The following is a 16,847-nucleotide window of genomic DNA, read 5'->3' as shown; positions in this document are numbered from 1 at the left end:
ACAGTAGATTCAGTTGTATTTAAAATGTCTTATTTTAAAATCCTAAAGAAATATGGCAAAATGCTAAGGTTTGACAAGGTTGAATAGTTGTTACATGAGTAGTATTTATTTTACTTGCTATGCTTTTACGTATGATTGAAATATTTCAGAATGTTAAAAAAAAAGAAGTATATACAAGAGAGTACAAAAGCCTTTGAGAGTAAGCAAAACAAATGTGTTGGTAGTCTATGTTTGAAGGGTTATTCACATTTTTGCTGTTTCGAGGCTTTTCAAAAAATTCTCAAACACAACAGGAAGAGCTTAGGCTCGATTCATGCGCATAGTTTTGTTCTTAAAACTTTCCTGAATTTGTACTTTTTCTACATTTTGAAGGAAGGGCCTCTTTGAAAGGGGCTTTTGTTTACATTTATCCAATGAAAATGTATTCAATATCCTGTACAAAAAAAAAAAAAAAGAAGAAGAAGAAGAAACAAAGAGGTATTGAAAAGGTACAATAATATCCATTCTACATCAGCTAAAAATGCAACAAGAAAGCAATTTCTTATCCCAACTGAGTTGATAGATGTATGGGGAATCCAGCAAATACTCCTCCTAGGTACAGCACAGTAATACGTGCACTAGTACATAGGGACATGTATGCAAGAATATTTATTGATTTTAGTGAATTAGACATTAACAGAAAAAGTTTCAATGAATTATAGTGAGTCTGCATAATGATATCTTATCCAGTTTAGAGTAGTAGGCAACTACCTTCTCTTTGCATTATTATCTTGGTTATTCTTAAGGATTTATTCTTTCACAAAAATTATAAGATAATGTTATCTAAATATAAGGCAGAAATTTGGTTTTTGATTAGAGTTGCAGAAAATTTTAATTTAAACAATAATTTTGGAAAAAATGTTTTTGTGATTTTAAGTTGTCCAATTGAAGAATATATGGATGTCTATACATTCAGATCTTGTGTTATGTCCATCAATAAGATTTTTTGTTTTATCTTGTCATGCTTAACATATTCTTAAGTGCTTTTTTTTTGTTGTTTTTGTTGTTGCTATGAGTGAATGTTTTCTATTCCCATTGTGAGGTAATCAAGGCTAGGATCTATGAGAGGTATCGATTATTTAAAATATTTATCATGTATACAGCCAACTTACCAAATTTTCTTACTAATTCTATTATTTTAAAAATAAAGATGATATTATCTTAATGTGTCCCCCAAAGTTCTAGTGATAGAAACTTTGTCCCCAGTGCAACCATGTTGAGAGCTGGGCCTTTTGGGAGGTATTTAGGTCATCACGAATGGATTAACACCACCGTAAAAGGGCTTGTGGTTCACTCTCTTCTGCTCTTTTGCTCTTCCGCCATGTGAGGACACAGCACCCATCCCCTCTTGCCCTAACACTTTCTGCGATGTGCAGATGAAGCAAGAAGGCCCTCACCAGATGCTTGCATCTTGATCTCGTACTTCCAAGCCTCTCCAGACTACGAGAAATATATTTTTCTTTATAAATTACACAGTCTGTGGTATTCTGCTGTAGCAGCATAAAATGACTAAGATAAAGGGTTTGCTATTTTTTTTTTGTAGTCTTCTAGGGGCTCAGGTCTGTTTGATCAGTGACAGCTCTCCCATTGCGGGTAAATAAAGAGATCTCCATTCTCTTTAACAACACCTAATGGCTCTCCAATTGAGCAGCAGGTAGCAGGCTACCCTCTGGTATATTGGGGAACTCTTTTGCTCCCCAGTCTCTTGGTTCTCTTTAATACTTTGTCCTCCTGTTAAATTCCTTGGACTCTTGGAAACCAGGGATATCTGGTACTCTCATGAAAGACCATTGAGGAGGACCTTCTCCCTGGAGTTCGCCAACCTTCACAAGGTAAATTATTTCCGGGGGTTCTACAAAGCTAGTCTCCAGATGCTCAATCAGATAAAGAGGATTGTCCCATATCAGTCGAGTGGGGACTAACTCGACTGTTGGAATTGGTGAGGAAGTCAAAGGGCTGCATTTGGGTCACTGTATTTACAGAATGTCCCTCTTTTAGATTTTTAGATTATTACGCCTAATAGACTCAATGTTACTTTTTAAGGAAGCTGTTGAATGATATGTGTATGGCTTAATCCTGGCTCAAGCGCTTAGTGACTTGGCTTCCCACAGTCTTCCTTTCTCGTTCTCTTTCCAACCATACACCTTAACCAAGTCGAGTCTAGATTATCTCAAAATGTACTTTGTACTGTGATGGAATTCCAATTCACAGATAGCATATCCTAGAGGCTTAAACTTGCATTCAATTGAAAAAGTTATAGAATAATGGAATAAATTATCTTTTTGACACAGTTTATCATGCAGGATTGATAACATCACTAGATGTTGGCTGAAGACCAAAATACATAACATGACACATTACCTGGTCTCTAATAATGGCCCCTAGTGAACCATTCCTTCCAGTCTTCCTGCCCACTGAATCTGGACTAGTGGGCCTGTGACTTCCTTCAGGTGATAGGATACAGGAGAAGAGACGTCAGACAGTTACAAGGCCTAAGTCTGTAAGAAGGTCAGTAGCTTTCAGTAACCGTGTAAGATATCCAGCTACTTTGCTGGAAAGACCATGTAGAGACACCACATGTAGAGGCCAATTGAAAGAGAGAAAGGAATCGGCAACTTCTGCCTTTACCAGCTACAGTCCCAGACTTAGGCATCCTTGCCAGGGTATCTATCAGACTCGTGAGAGGACAATCCTGGATGTTTAAGCCTCATCCACAATCTGATCACAGCTGCAAAGAGACCCTAAGTGAGACCACCGGAAGAACCATCTAACAGAGCCTATTTTAAAGTGTTGGGAGAAATAGTGTGCAAAATGGCCTCTGAGTTCAGTCCTTGTTGGAGCTTAGGCCGACTTCGTTCATTCAAATAGACATTCTTCAGAATGCCAAACCACAAACCACATCATTTTATTATGCAAATTTATTGCATATTAAAATTGTTGTTGTCTTAAGCCACTAAATATTGAAATAATTTATTCTGCAGCAATAATTTGCTGACCAATAATTTGGTCAACATATAACCAAAACATATGTTAAGGCAGAAATTTAGAGTGAAGTTGGGACTCTTAAATCCACACAGTGACTTAATTCCAGACCTAAATTTTCCATTTTGTTCAATGTTTTCATTCCTTTGTCTCCTTGTTGCACTAAGACAAAAATCTTAGTGACACAATTTAGGATTTTTAGGACACTCTTGATTCTCAGGGATTTAAGAATGATCCACTAGAACCTACAACAAAGAATGCAAATAAAAGCAGTCCTGTGACTTGGATTCTCCAATATGCTGAAAGCGTGCCATCTTGTTTCATTTCCCAAAAGCATTAGGCTTTCTGAATCAGGCCTTCAATCTAGTGAAGTGTCTGTAAGAGTAAAATGGCACAAATTCACACAGGCTCATAAAATCATAATAATAATAAAAACCCCTCAGACCTCTTTTTTTTTTTTTTTTTTTTTTTCAGCTGTGAAGCAGCACCTGCCATTAGCTGTGGTGGTTCCTATTTTCATATTGTCTGACAGTAGCAGTTGGATCACGCTTGAGCCAGTGTGACTGAGAGGCGGGCTCCCTGCTTCCACAAAGCTGAATTTAATAAGATGAGAACAGCATGCCAAGATGGGGAGCTCCCTCCCTGACACTTATCCTGACACCAGCCCCTCAGCGGGGCCGTATTGCTGTGGTAATCTGGGTGAGCCGGACAGAGCGTCCTGCTTACAAGTTCAATATAATGGAACAGCAGGGGGCGAAGGGCTGGCAGAAAAGCTTAGCAAAGTTAAAGCCTATTACTCTATGCTTGAGGAAAAATGAGTCACCAAATATTACACCCAGAGCAAGACTTGAACCTGCCAAATGCAGCAGCAACACACGCTAAGCCTTGCCCATAATGGTGCATTCATTATCCTATGGTCCAGGGTAATGTGGATTTAAATGTTTTTATCCCTAATGGAAATGTATATGCAAATTTTCCCTAAAGCCCATCCCTCTCTCAGTATTCTTTTGCCCTATTTGAATCTAATAGGCAAGGTGACTGTAAACTGCATATGTCAAAGAAAATGATGCCTTCTGTATCTGCCTTCAGTAGCAAGAAGAAGGCAAAAAACTGGACAGAAATCTTCCAGCTGCATGTTATGGCTTTTGTTGTTGCTGTTTTATGCCTCTTGTGGTGTTGAATTTAAAACTAATGGAAGAAATAGCATGCAAATGATCTCTGTGTTCAGTCCTGATTGAGGCTTAGGCTGGCTTAGTTAATTTGAATATCAGCTCTTCAATGTGAGTGAGTTCTAACCCAAACTCTTCAATATAGATAGGTTTTGATACAAGTTCTTCAATGCTGGCCATTCAAATCAAACTCTTAGAAGTGGAACAGATTTGCCTTATATTTTCCATCAACCAGTGCCCCAGAACTTACATATTTCCATCAACCAGTCTAGGACTTTGTCTAACTAAAAGACTATTATTTAGAATCCTGATCCTTAGGACTCTAGGACTCAGTTTTTAAAAAAAAAAAAATGACAATAGAACTAAGACTTGTGATTCCTCCTCCTCCCCTAGACCAGCTACTACCAGAGTTTCATTAGAGCAGAAGCCACTGAGATAATCAGTTATGGTGTTAATGACAACAGTCACCAATTACTGAGCTCTTATCATGGGCCAGGTGCTTAGTTGGGTACTTTCTGCCCATTATCTCCAATTGTTATATAGTGCATCATAAATGTTCTCATACTGTTCTTCAGATGGACAAAGAAATTTCATCTGTTTTATATATAGATGGTCAAATCTTGTTCATCATGGTTTTCCAAGGGAGATACAACATTGAATGTCAGACTCTTTGGATGTATAGTGTCTTTCAGCTATATACTCAGTCTTTTAGGTTTCCTCTCTTTCCCCTTGCTCCTCTTGAATATGGTGTCTGGAATGCATGTGCTTAGCACCAGTGGTAAATGAACACTCCACACTCATGTTAGCTCTCGGATTCCTGGGGGCCCGACCTTGGGATGGCTGGCCTGACCAGCTGCATGGACTGAAGAGCAATCAGGTCCTAACTGGCCATTTGGAGCTTCCTGCTGGCTTACTACTAGAGACTGTGATCCTGGTCTATTGACTCTGTTTATGAAGCCTTCAAATGTTGCAGACTCTGACCATCCCAATGTGTATGACAGTCTACCTTCTGTCTCTTAAATTCTGTGTCCCCACATGAGGACATGTAGGAATACCTGTAATGCCCTTCATGCCAGGTGCGGGCCAGGGGGAGCAAGCCCACTTCCTCAGTCTCATCTCTCATCTCTCTTGTTCTTCTGTCATTCAGTGGTGTACTTTTCTTCCCACTCCATGAGGACATGGTGCAGAGATTAATGGGAGATCCCTCCTAAGATCTTAGCTGTGTCTAGGGAAGTAGACCACCAATCTTGGTGTCTTGGGGGTATCGTAGAAACATCTAAATATTTCCACTGTCCTCTCACTATATTTATTTATTTATTTATTTATTTATTTATTTATTCACTCATTCATTGATATGGAGTCTTGCTCTGTCACCCAGGCTGTAGTGCAGTGATGCGATCTCCACTCATTGCAACCTCCACCTCCTGGGTTCAAGCCATTCTCCTGCTTCAGCCTCCCGAGTAGCTGGGATTACAGGCATGCGCCACCATACCCAGGTAATTTTTGTATTTTTAGTAGAGATGGCATTTCACCATTTTGGCCAGGCTGGTCTCAAACTCCTGACCTCAGGTGATCCACCCCACTTGGCCTCCCAAAGTGCTGGGATTACAGGCGTAAGCCACCATGCCCGGCCCTGTCCTCTCACTTTAAATGCAGGACAAGGAGTGAGGAAAATGGGAATCCTGACATCTGACCTCCTTCATCATTAACACTTTTCTTCTGTTTCACACTGCCCTGGGCCCAGAAGCAGGGCTTTCCCCTTCCCGTTCCTGCCTAGCCAGACCCCCATACCTCATATGAGTCCTTGTTGTACTCTAACTGCCCTAGTTTAGGTTCCCCAGAAACAGAAAAGGAATCAAATGGAAGTAGTATATTTGGGAAGGGCAAAAACCACCAAAGTGGGAAAATGAGAGAGAAAGGCAGTAAATAAACTGTGCATTATAGGCCAATTACCACTGTGGGCAAATGGACCTTAATCCCATGGGGAAGCTCTGGGTAACAGAGTAGAGCACATGTTCAGAGTTATTCCACCCAAGGGTTAAGGAAGCTGCAGCATTTATACATCCATTCCTATATTTGCTGTTGCTTCAGACAAAGCCACAGGACCCCAGCCATGGATTATCTGATTCAAAATGACTTTAACAGTTAAATTCTGACAGTTGAGACTTGTAATTTTCCTAAAAATTATTTCATTAACTTGTGTTCTTTTTCTACTTCTTGATCTGAAAATCAACCAACCAAACAAGCAGAAACCATGACAGTGTTCATTCTAGTTCAGCTAAAGACATGCATTAAAACAATTTGTTTGTGTATCACCAACCAAGTATCACAAGAAATTCACTACTTTGGCAGAAAGTAATAGCTTTTAAATAAAAATCCAGCTAATGGTTTTGATCAAACTATAGCAGTTACAAAAGGAATTTATTTCCTCTTATAAATCAAAGTAATACCCCAACCCTGGAGGGCTAAACTCTCTTTTATTTCTCAACTTTTGGAATATGTTGGTATCTTCTCTCTGAAACATCCTCCCATCCAACTCCCAGCATCCTTGTCTTCATAGACATCCTTTAGGTATCACTTTACATGTAATTTCCTCTGAAAATCTTTCTTCCATTCTGCCACTCATCTTCTAGTTCCCAAGAAAGCACTTTACTCATAGCACAAGGTATATAACCTGCCATAGTATGCATCCATCTGTGCAGTAATGGCCAGTTTTCCTCTCTGAAGCCCACTAGCTCATGAGTGCATCACTATGAGGAGTGCTTTCTAAACAAAAGTAGCTTGACACCTAGCATGGCTTACATGCTCAAAGTGGTTACTCAGTGAGTGAATTACACTTGTGTTCAGTCCCCATGAAGCCTCGCCTAGATTAGGACATAACACCTGTACTCAGAAAGGTCCTAATTTACCTCCTCCATGACTTTTGGCAAATTGCCTCATCTCTGTAATCTTCTGTTTCCTCATTTGTGTTACGAAAGCATTAATATTTACCTGTCAGGGATGTTGTGCCACTAAATGAGATGTAGTCAATTTCTTGGTGTTTTATATAACAAATGGTAAGCATTCAATATCTGGTAAGTGGGTTCTATTGCTACTTCTCAACAGAGGGTACTTGGGATCCTATTAATATTTATAATGTATTTATTCCTACTATCAAGCTGTCTGAGAGGCTGAATATATAAAGTAGTTGTTCTTAAACTTTTGCATGAATTAGAATGCACAGAGCATATGTATATATAAATAAATATATATGTAAATATATATATCAAATATATATCAAAGTAATATACAGATTACTGGGCCCTAGCTCTAGAATTTCTGATTAAGCAGGTATAGGGCAGGGTCCAAGAATTTGCATTTCTGACAGTCTCCTAGATGACACTAATACTACACTGATGGTCCTGGCATCATCCTTTGAGACTTGATTCTTGCTTTCTTCACATCTCCCTCAGCCCAGACAGTTGCACATGGGAGTCACTCACAGAGTTTTCAAAATTACTAATGTGTGAGTCCCATACTATAGATTTCTAATTTAATAATAGTTCTAGGGTGCAGCCTGAGCATTAGTGTTTTGAAAGTTTCCCAAGTGATTCTAATGAGAAGCCAAGGTTGAGAACTGGGGCCCCAGGTGCATGTCAATGAAGCTTTGCATCTCAAAGTGTGGTTCTCAGACTAGCGGCATCCACATCACCAGGAAGCTTGTTAGAAATGCACAAACTCAGACTCCACCTGGACCTAACTAATCAGAATCTGCATTTTAAATAAGATCTTCCAAATGATTCTTGTGCATGTAAAGTTTGAGAAGCTTCAGGGATTGTCTTTCCTAAAAGACGAGGATTTAAGACAAAATGAGGAACTCATTACTTCTGACCTTTCCCCCAAAAGAGGGGTTTTTCTCCTACATTGCAGGCATGAGTCTGAGAACACTTCTCTCTTTGTCCCCTCCTTTTCTCCTCTCTATCTTCCCAGACTCAGTTTCCAACTCCAGACACAGCCTTCATCACACCTGCTTATTAATGCCAAGGCTTCATACTCTGATTCAAATAAAGACAGGAGGCAGGATCAATGTCTTAGTAAAATTCAGAAAAATGAAACTCCTCTTTTAAAACATGTTAGCATGTGATTTCTCCCTAAATTACCCTAACACACAAATGTGTTGAGTACTAAAATAAAATCTTTATCCACTACAGGCTGGAAAGTGGAAAGTAACATTGAAGGGATGCCTAATGATTTGGAAAAAGAAAAAGATCCAGCTGCATTAGTGAAGAAATTATGAGGTGTCTATGACCAGAGAAACCTGAAATGTGCTAATTGAATGCCCTCAGATGCCATTATCAGTAAGGCCCCTCCAGAGCCAGCAGCACAAGCTCATCTGAGCAGAAACCTGAGCTAACAGCGAAGAGAACTGTACTGACGGCCTAAGTAGGGTTCTAGGGTGCATGAGTCAGCAGGGTAGGGTCCTTGTGCATATGAGTTCATTAGGAATCTTCCATAATCAAGAGCGAAAATCACCTCTGGTTGAGTGTGCCATTATGTATTTGAAACCCAGAGAGAAAACAAGTTTTATTTTTAGAGAGAACAATAACAGCCATATTAGGAATATATACATGCACACATTGCAGTCATGTACACATGCCCCCACACACACTCCAAATCACAACTTTCATTACTCCAAATGTGTTCCATGGACCAGTAGCATCAGCATCATCTGACCCTACCTTGTACCTACAGTTTATGAATCTGCATTTTAACAAGATCCTCAGGTCATTTGATGCACTTTAAAGTTCGAAAAGAATGACTCAAGACCAGTGGTTCACAGCTTTGGCTGTGCACTAGAATCACTCAGGAATTTCAATATGCAGCAAATTTTGACAGTAAATGGTCTAAAATCAAAGATAAAATTATGCCCTCTCTTATCCCTTCAAATTGAGCCCTTTCACCACTTTTAAAACAGGGCTTTGATGTGCAAGAGAAATACTTTAACACTGCTATTGGAAGATATGGCTAATAACTCTTAGACGAGATCAGGCGCATTCAGGGTGGTATGGCCATAGACAGCTAATAGCTCCTCTAAAGACTAACTTTATTCTCTTCTAGTAATTATCTCTTTAGCTAGAAGCTTACTGAAAATACAAACCACGACTTACTTTGTATAATATGAGACTTCAGGCAAACCAAAGAGCTTGGCCAGCATCGATGCTCAACCAATGTTTGTAATTAATGATAAATTACTGATAATAAGTGAAAGCTCAGAATTCTGTCTTCTCTGTGCTGTTCATTTTTTTGTACATTTCAATTATGGAAGGCATTGTTAAGGTTATATCTCTTCATAAATATTAGAAGCTCTTTGAAATGCAGAAACACATTCCTGCTTCTTCCCCCATCCAAATATATAATATATTAATAAACACAGAACATGTATTCAGTGAGTCTAAAGTTTTTATGAAACGAGAAGGCATGATTTTTACAAGAGAACATTTGAATTTTTGTAATTATGAAGCATGCATTACTGGGAGTTTGCTGCATTTTACATAAGAACTTTTTAATTAATGAGAATTCAAGAATGAGAAAAGAGCTGTCAATAATAATGTTCTTAAAACTAATGTCTTCTAAGATATGTCATAGATTTAGAATATATTCAACAGAGCATACTGCACTTTACTTTCTATAAATCTGTGCAGTGAGTTTCTGTGTTTGGAATGATGACACTAGACAAGGGGTTGGCTAATGTTTTCTATAAAGGACCAGGTAGTAACTGTTTTTTCTTTGTTTCACCAGCCATGCAGCCTCTGTCACACCTGTCTACTCTGATATTGAAAACGGCCATAGACAACAAGTAAGCAAATGCTTGTACTTGTGTCCTAACAAAACAATTTATGAGAACAGGTGAATTTGGCCCACAGGATATAACCCCTATAACTGGATAATGTAAGAGATAAATGTGGAATAAATTATAATTACAAAGGCAAAATAAATTAGTTTTGGTAGAAGCTAGAGTATAAACAACTGCCAAACAATGCAAACACACATACTTAGATACTATTTTCACAGAGAAAAGGAAACTATAAATCCTTACCAAATTTTTCAGAACCAATGTGGGGGTGGAGAGTGAGAAAATGCTCTGTTAAGTTGTAACCTTAAGAAATATATAATTTACCAGGACATAATATTCCTCAAATAGTCAGATTATTCACAATTTTCTGTAAAGATTGTAGCAACAAGACTGTAGGATGACTTCTCCATTACAGAGAGAATCAAGTGATGACTTCAATAAGTGAACTGGAAACAACCCACCTTAGTTTTCCAGCGGAAGTAGGTTAACGAGAAAGCCAACCTGGAGCTGATGGAAACACCTATAGTCAAAATAATGTCTACTACACTGTAAAAGCTCTTAGTCTTTTGATTTGTGCATTGATCAAAGATCATTTCAGGATTGAAACTGTTGAATCCTAAGTGGATAGGTAAAAAAAAAAAAAAAAAAAAAAAAAAAAAAAAAAAAAAATTATCAGGTTCCCTGGTAATTTGGAGATTCCTTCTCTCAGAGGACATAATAATTAGCCCAGGAGGATACTCAGCCAAACCTAGTATGCTATTGTGGTTCTCTTGACAATGTCTAACTCAATGGTCTTCACCACTCATGAGACCAAATGCACACACAAGAAAATGGATTTCTCTAGCAAATAAGATGTTAAAATATTAGCTTGGTCTTAACAGATGGTCCTCCAAGTTTAACCTGGTTTGATAATTTTGGAAGACATAAATTTTTGTTTGATCAGAATTGATTATTAGAGCACATTCATGGTTAAATATTCTGGATTTGAAAAAGAAATTTAGTTTCACTCAGGGTTTCAGCAAGCTGGTGTCATGTTTGTTGTTGTTGTGATGGTGGTTGTGGTTTTCTTGTGGGGTTTGGTTTAAGACCCACCTATTAAACTCTTTACCATCTTCTTCTTTCTTCCTCATTCTAGAAGTATTTCTCCTCCAGAGCAGTAGGTGCTTACACAACACATGCTAATGAACTAGAAATAAGATATTAATTTGATATTAATAAGATATTAATAGATATTAATTTGGTTACGGGCAAGTTGTATTTACATATTTCGGCCTGAGAATTGGATGTTGCTTTAGAGGCGATGAAGTATCTCTAAGGAAGTTTCTTAGATTTAAACCTCTCTTATAATTTCTGGCTTCATGTTAAACATGTAACAGTTTCCCTCTCGTAGCATTTTGTGGAAATTGGTAATGTACATGGCCATTTACAAAATGGGAACTGGGCTGAATACACACACGATTTTGCCTGGGGAATCTCACGTTTCGATGCCAATTATTTTATTAAATTCTCACAATATCCTTTGGAGAGTTTACCTTTGGTTTTCACTTTATAGATGAGGAAACTTAGTATAAGAGAACTGGAGTTACATGGATAGTAAATAGCAAAACCTAGATCTTAACCTATGAGAATGATTCTAAAAGAATGTTCAACTACAATGTTCCATTTCTCAATTAAAAGCTATAGTATTCTGCAAAGTGCCAGGGAATTGTCATCTCTTCTGTTTGGGAGAAATTGTATTTGGAGAGTAGGTAAGAGACAAAGTTAGAAAGAAAGGTGGACGCTGCATAAATATAATTTTATAAGCAATATTAAAGTTTCCACATCTTTCTTTTCCTTAGTTGGCTTAGTCTGGGATATGACATGAAGTTAAAACATGTGCATTTCTAGAGGGGGTTGTGCACATATGTATACATCTAGGTCTGTAGGTGAAGAAGAAACTGTGAAGAAACTAACAAGAGACAAGGTGGTATTTGCCATTAAGTTTACAATGAGGACCATAATGTGTTCCAGTTAATACCTGTTGTAGATGAAATACTATGTTTTCATTATTTTAGTGCCTTTTCCCCCTTTCACTCTCAAACATTTCCCAGTTTGGGCAATAAATTGTATTGCAGTTGTATCTATAATAAAATATTCAAATAATTTCATTTTTATTTAAGTGTTTTTTATGCTTTATTGAAATCTTAATGTATCCTTAAATATTTCTTGGAATATTTTATTTCTAGGAAAACAGACTTGATCATTCCTTCAGATATTTGTGGAAAGCACTGAAACAGCCACTGAAGGGTGGGAATGAATCCACAAATGAAGGTGATAGCCTATAAGCAAAAGCGATAATGATGACATGATTATAACAGAATCTTATAACAGAGGTAGGTAAAGCCATTTCTGGAAAGAAGAGGCTTGATCAACGATAGGAGCTTTGTCCTGGACATAAAATATGTGAACAAGAGTTTATGTGGTGGTCAGTGTAGCTGAAGAATATTTTAGAAAATCAAGTCAACAAAAACATACAAGCCCTCAGCAAACTGAAAGCTACCGGGGGAGAGTAAGGGCTAACTCTTTCTGCCTCCAATGCTGAGCAGCAAGAGGATAAAGAGAGGGAGAAAAAAGCAGCAGGGATTTCTCTCAGTTTCTCTGGTCAGACATAAGGACTCTCCTTTCTTGGAGTTTTGGATACCTGACGAGCCACCACCGCAATTGTCACCACTGCAATTGTCACCACCACTGCCATAGAATTTCCTGGGAGATGGAGCAGTAGAAACCATAAATTCTCTTTGGCCCCATGAGGCCCTCTTTCTCCTTCTTTAGACTAAAATTAAGTGGGTTTTCTTGGAGTTCATTCTGTCTGTACCTGATGTATAGTTCCTGTTTTCCAGCTGTCTCGGTCCTACAGCAGGAGATGCCAGAGGGGAAAAGTGGTTCAATAGTTCTTCAGGTTCTGGTTGCTTTCCTTAGTCTGCCTGCTGCCACGTACTTTACAGGCTCCACAGAGAACTGCTATATATATTCCATCCAGGGTTTTAACTTCCTTCATGGAGAGAGACAGAGTGGAATATGTTTACTGCATCTTGACTAGACATCCCAGAAAGGATGGGATATCCCAGAAAAGATGTCTTAATTACTGTAAAAAGATTGGCTTAATGACTAAAAGTATCCAGAAACCTTTTTATCTGAAACTTGAGAAAGTCATTGGACCCATCTTAGCTTTCACCCAAGAGCTGGGGGAGAAAAGAATAAAGTTGTTTTATGAAGTGTCTTTCAACTTAATGGCTCCATATGGTTAAATTTTTAAAAAGAATATTTACAAGTATTTCACCTTAGTAATCAATTCTACAGAGCCAGTAGGAAAAATTAAAAAAAATAAAAATAAAAAAATAAAAGTCAGTCTGAAAGTACTTGAAATGCTTAATTATTTTTCAGAGTAGACAGTAAGGAAGAAAAAGCCCCAGATCCTAACTTTGGCTCTCCGCTTCACTGAATTACCAAAAGAAGGCACGTCTTCAGCCGTGGCTTCAGATCAGGGCAAGATGGGAACTTCATCATGCCCGTGTTATTGTTGGGGGATTGATCCAAAAAGAAAAGACCTAAGTTTCAGCTGGTCCCAAACCATGGAGAATTTTACCCACACAAAGCCCCCATTTGCCAATGCAAATCTGGTAATTGGACACTTAATTACCCTATTTGCACACATAAATGAGGGGTGTTCCTGCAAGAAATCAGAGTCCACTCTTATAACTTTGGCCGCAAGCAATGAAACCACATGCTTTTGTCAACAGTTAAGTTGATTAGAATTGTGTTTATTTCTGCTCGTGTTAGGCCACATGTATTTTCACTGGAGCCTGATGTCTATTGAGTTAAAAGCTTAGTTTAAAAAACCTATGTTATGCAGAAAACCTAGATAGTAATTGCCAACTATGTGCCAAGAATCCTTTCATCATGTAGAGAATACAAGGTCTGAATAAAAAGAAATATTCTTTGCAACCTCATATGCTTGGGCAGACTCAGCAGTCTTATCGTCATAATAAAGACAGAAGGGCCTTTTAAAAGAATACTTTAAGCAAAATTTCCAGCATGGATTACTCTTTTGGGTAAATGGCTCAAACATTGAATTTTCCCATTTCCCTAGGGCAGGTAAAGGAGTGAATTTTCTCTGAATATCTTCTAGCTAGACAGTGTCCTAACAATGTCCTTAGGGGGAAAAATGTTCTTTCATTTGGAAGCATGTATTGTGAGTAGGCCCATCTGGGTTTCCTCCCTATGAATAGAAACATCAAGATTTGGCCGTTTTCTGATCTTTGATTATATGCAGGCCTGAGTTCTAGTCCTGGCTGTAACTCAAACTGTGTACTATTGGGGACAGATTCAGTTCCTTACAAGTGCTGAAAAAAAATGGTGAAGGGAAAGCTTGCCAGGGAGGATCAAGCAGTAAGTCTGGGAAATGGAGGCAGGCACAGGAGGCTTCTAAGGTAGCAATGGTAGAGGAAGATGAGCAGTAAGGAATGATCATTAGATTAGGTGATTTGAAGGTCAATAGTAACTTGGTCACTAGGTGCTTAATAAATATTCTTTGAGTGAATGGCTTAATTATCAGCACAATTTGTTGAGCACCCCCTGCCCAGGAAGCACCATGCGAGGAGTCTGGATTACTTAGTAAAAGAAAATGGGCTCCTGCTTACAAGAGAGTTGTGAGAGTACTCACCAAAGAGTGAAAACTAGCCAAGGCGAAACAACTGAGCAAGACATTCAAAGATGTAATGTGAAATGAGGGAGCAAGATGAGTTCTTACATAGTGATAGGGTGCCTCCTTTGTATTGCATTCCATAGAGGGGGTCCCCTCCCACCTCAGGTGCAGGGGATCAAACTATGGAAAGACGGAAGCTGGCTTGTCTCCATCACTGCTGTGATCACCTTAGGTTCCATAGATGCCAACCAATGCAGAAAAGCCGTGCACCTGGGGAAGTCCTACTCCAACACGGTGAAAACCAGAGGACTCTGGAACCAGGCCTGAATTCTGGTGGCCCAGAGGTACAGTGCTTGATTTCATCACTTCTTTTGTCTCTCTGCATTATGGGGCATTTGTACTCTCTTACTTGGGCTCCATCTTCTTTCATTATTTCTCATGTGGACATGTGGGATACACACACAAACACACACACAAACACACACACTATATATATGTGTGTGTATATATATATAAAATATAATAAATGCTATATTATTATTGTTTTATTTCCAAGGTGAATATTCAAATGAAATTCTGCTTATGTGTTATGCATGAAAATGGTTATGTATGAAAACTGTTAGTTTGAGGACAGAAACAGAAGTACAGGCCCTGTATGTCACATTCATCACTATAATCAACTTCCTCACCATCCCATCCCTCAATAAGACATGTTTTAAAATCTTCATCACAATTTTTTTCCTTGTTTCCTTCTTCCATTCTCTTTCTTCCTTTTTTTCTCTCTCTTTCTTTCTTTTCTTTCGAGAAGCTGCAAGTGCTATTGTGATGGGCTTGACCGGAAATTATTGAAAAGTGGCTCTTTTAGTTGAACATAGAAGTAACAGTGTTTAAAGATGTGTTATCAGTGGCTAAACACTCTGACCAAACTTTAGAGGTCAGGGGGTTAGGAAAAATATTTTTTCACTTTTACAAACCTGTGAACTTCAGCTGTGTCCTGTTGGTTTAGAAGCAGAAGAGAGGAGAAGAAATTACCTTTAGTAAGTGTTGACTAGATTCCAGGCTCATTAACCAAATTATCTCAGTTAACTCTCTCTGCCACCTTCAGGTAGGTATTAATATTTACTTTAGAGATGAGGAAGAGTGTTGTTTAGAGAAGATTGACAACTTGCATAGGGTTACCTAGGGAAGGAAAAGAATCAGAAGGCATGTTCTATGACCTTAAAACACATCCAAAATACTGGTGGTTTTTAAAGCTGTGGGTCAATAAATCAATTTAATGTATCATGACTAGAGTTTTTTTAATTAAAAAATAGACTAAAATATATTTGAAAATATCCAAGTACCATTTCCTGAAGCTTCTGCTTTAGTGCACACGTGGGGGTGTGTGTACTATGTTATGATGAAAAATGTATTTCTCCCTGAATTGTAGTCAAGTTTGAAAGCCACTGCAATTACCCATACTGGTGCTATGCAGTAAGAAAAAAGATGTCTAGTTAATTGTCATTAGGGTAACTACTTAATTTATAATCCAAACAAGAACACTTTGGAAAATGAAGGAAATGTTATCATTAATTACAGGAGGTTAGTGGACATAACGGGGATTTTTCTGGGAAAAGTTAAATGAGCATTCACACCAATAAACATTGCTATGGTCTGAATGTTTGTGTTCCTCCAAAATTCATATGTCGAAGACTAATCCCCAATGTGTTAGTATTAAGAAGTACGGTCTTGGGGAGGTGATTAAGTCATGAGACTGGAGCCCTCACAAATAATATTAGTGTCCTTGTGAAAGAGGGCTGGGGGAGTTTGTTTGCTCCTTCCACTACATGAAGGTATAGCAAGAAGGATGGAGCCCTCGCCAGACAAACCCCACCACCGCCTTGATCTTGGACTTTCCAGCCTACAGAACTGTGAGAAATAAATTTCTTTTGTTTATAAATTACCCAGTCTATGGTATTTTGGGTATAGAAATCCAAAAGGATGGAGACAATCACCCACTTCTCATCCCCATATCTTACATTTTAGCAACAAAATGACTGATAAAAAATAGAAAATACATTTAGGAGAGAATTGTGACATATTTTGTACTCAGTGAGGCAAAACAACTATTTCAGGTTACAGACACATGTTTTTTCCCCAG

The 16,847-nt window shown here is 38.3% G+C and overlaps 1 long non-coding RNA gene across 9 annotated transcripts in view; it reads right to left on the bottom strand.

The window, feature by feature from the left end:
* Positions 1-16,847, bottom strand: part of LOC105488959 (uncharacterized) — a 227,902-nt gene that overhangs the window by 53,522 nt on the left and 157,533 nt on the right. For 8 of the 9 annotated variants that reach the window (XR_011619597.1, XR_011619600.1, XR_011619596.1 and 5 more), the window contains 2 exons: positions 15,740-15,886; positions 12,878-13,054 (listed from right to left, as the gene is read on the bottom strand). This is a non-coding gene — a long non-coding RNA (uncharacterized lncRNA). Of the gene's footprint in view, positions 1-11,123; positions 11,210-12,877; positions 13,055-15,739; positions 15,887-16,847 lie in introns of those variants that run through there. The other variant, XR_011619604.1, reaches the window with a different exon arrangement.

This window comes from Macaca nemestrina, chromosome 2 (genome assembly GCF_043159975.1).
Source record: "Macaca nemestrina isolate mMacNem1 chromosome 2, mMacNem.hap1, whole genome shotgun sequence".
In the NCBI taxonomy this organism is placed as follows: domain Eukaryota; kingdom Metazoa; phylum Chordata; class Mammalia; order Primates; family Cercopithecidae; genus Macaca; species Macaca nemestrina.
This window is presented reverse-complemented; position numbering and strand designations above follow the sequence as displayed.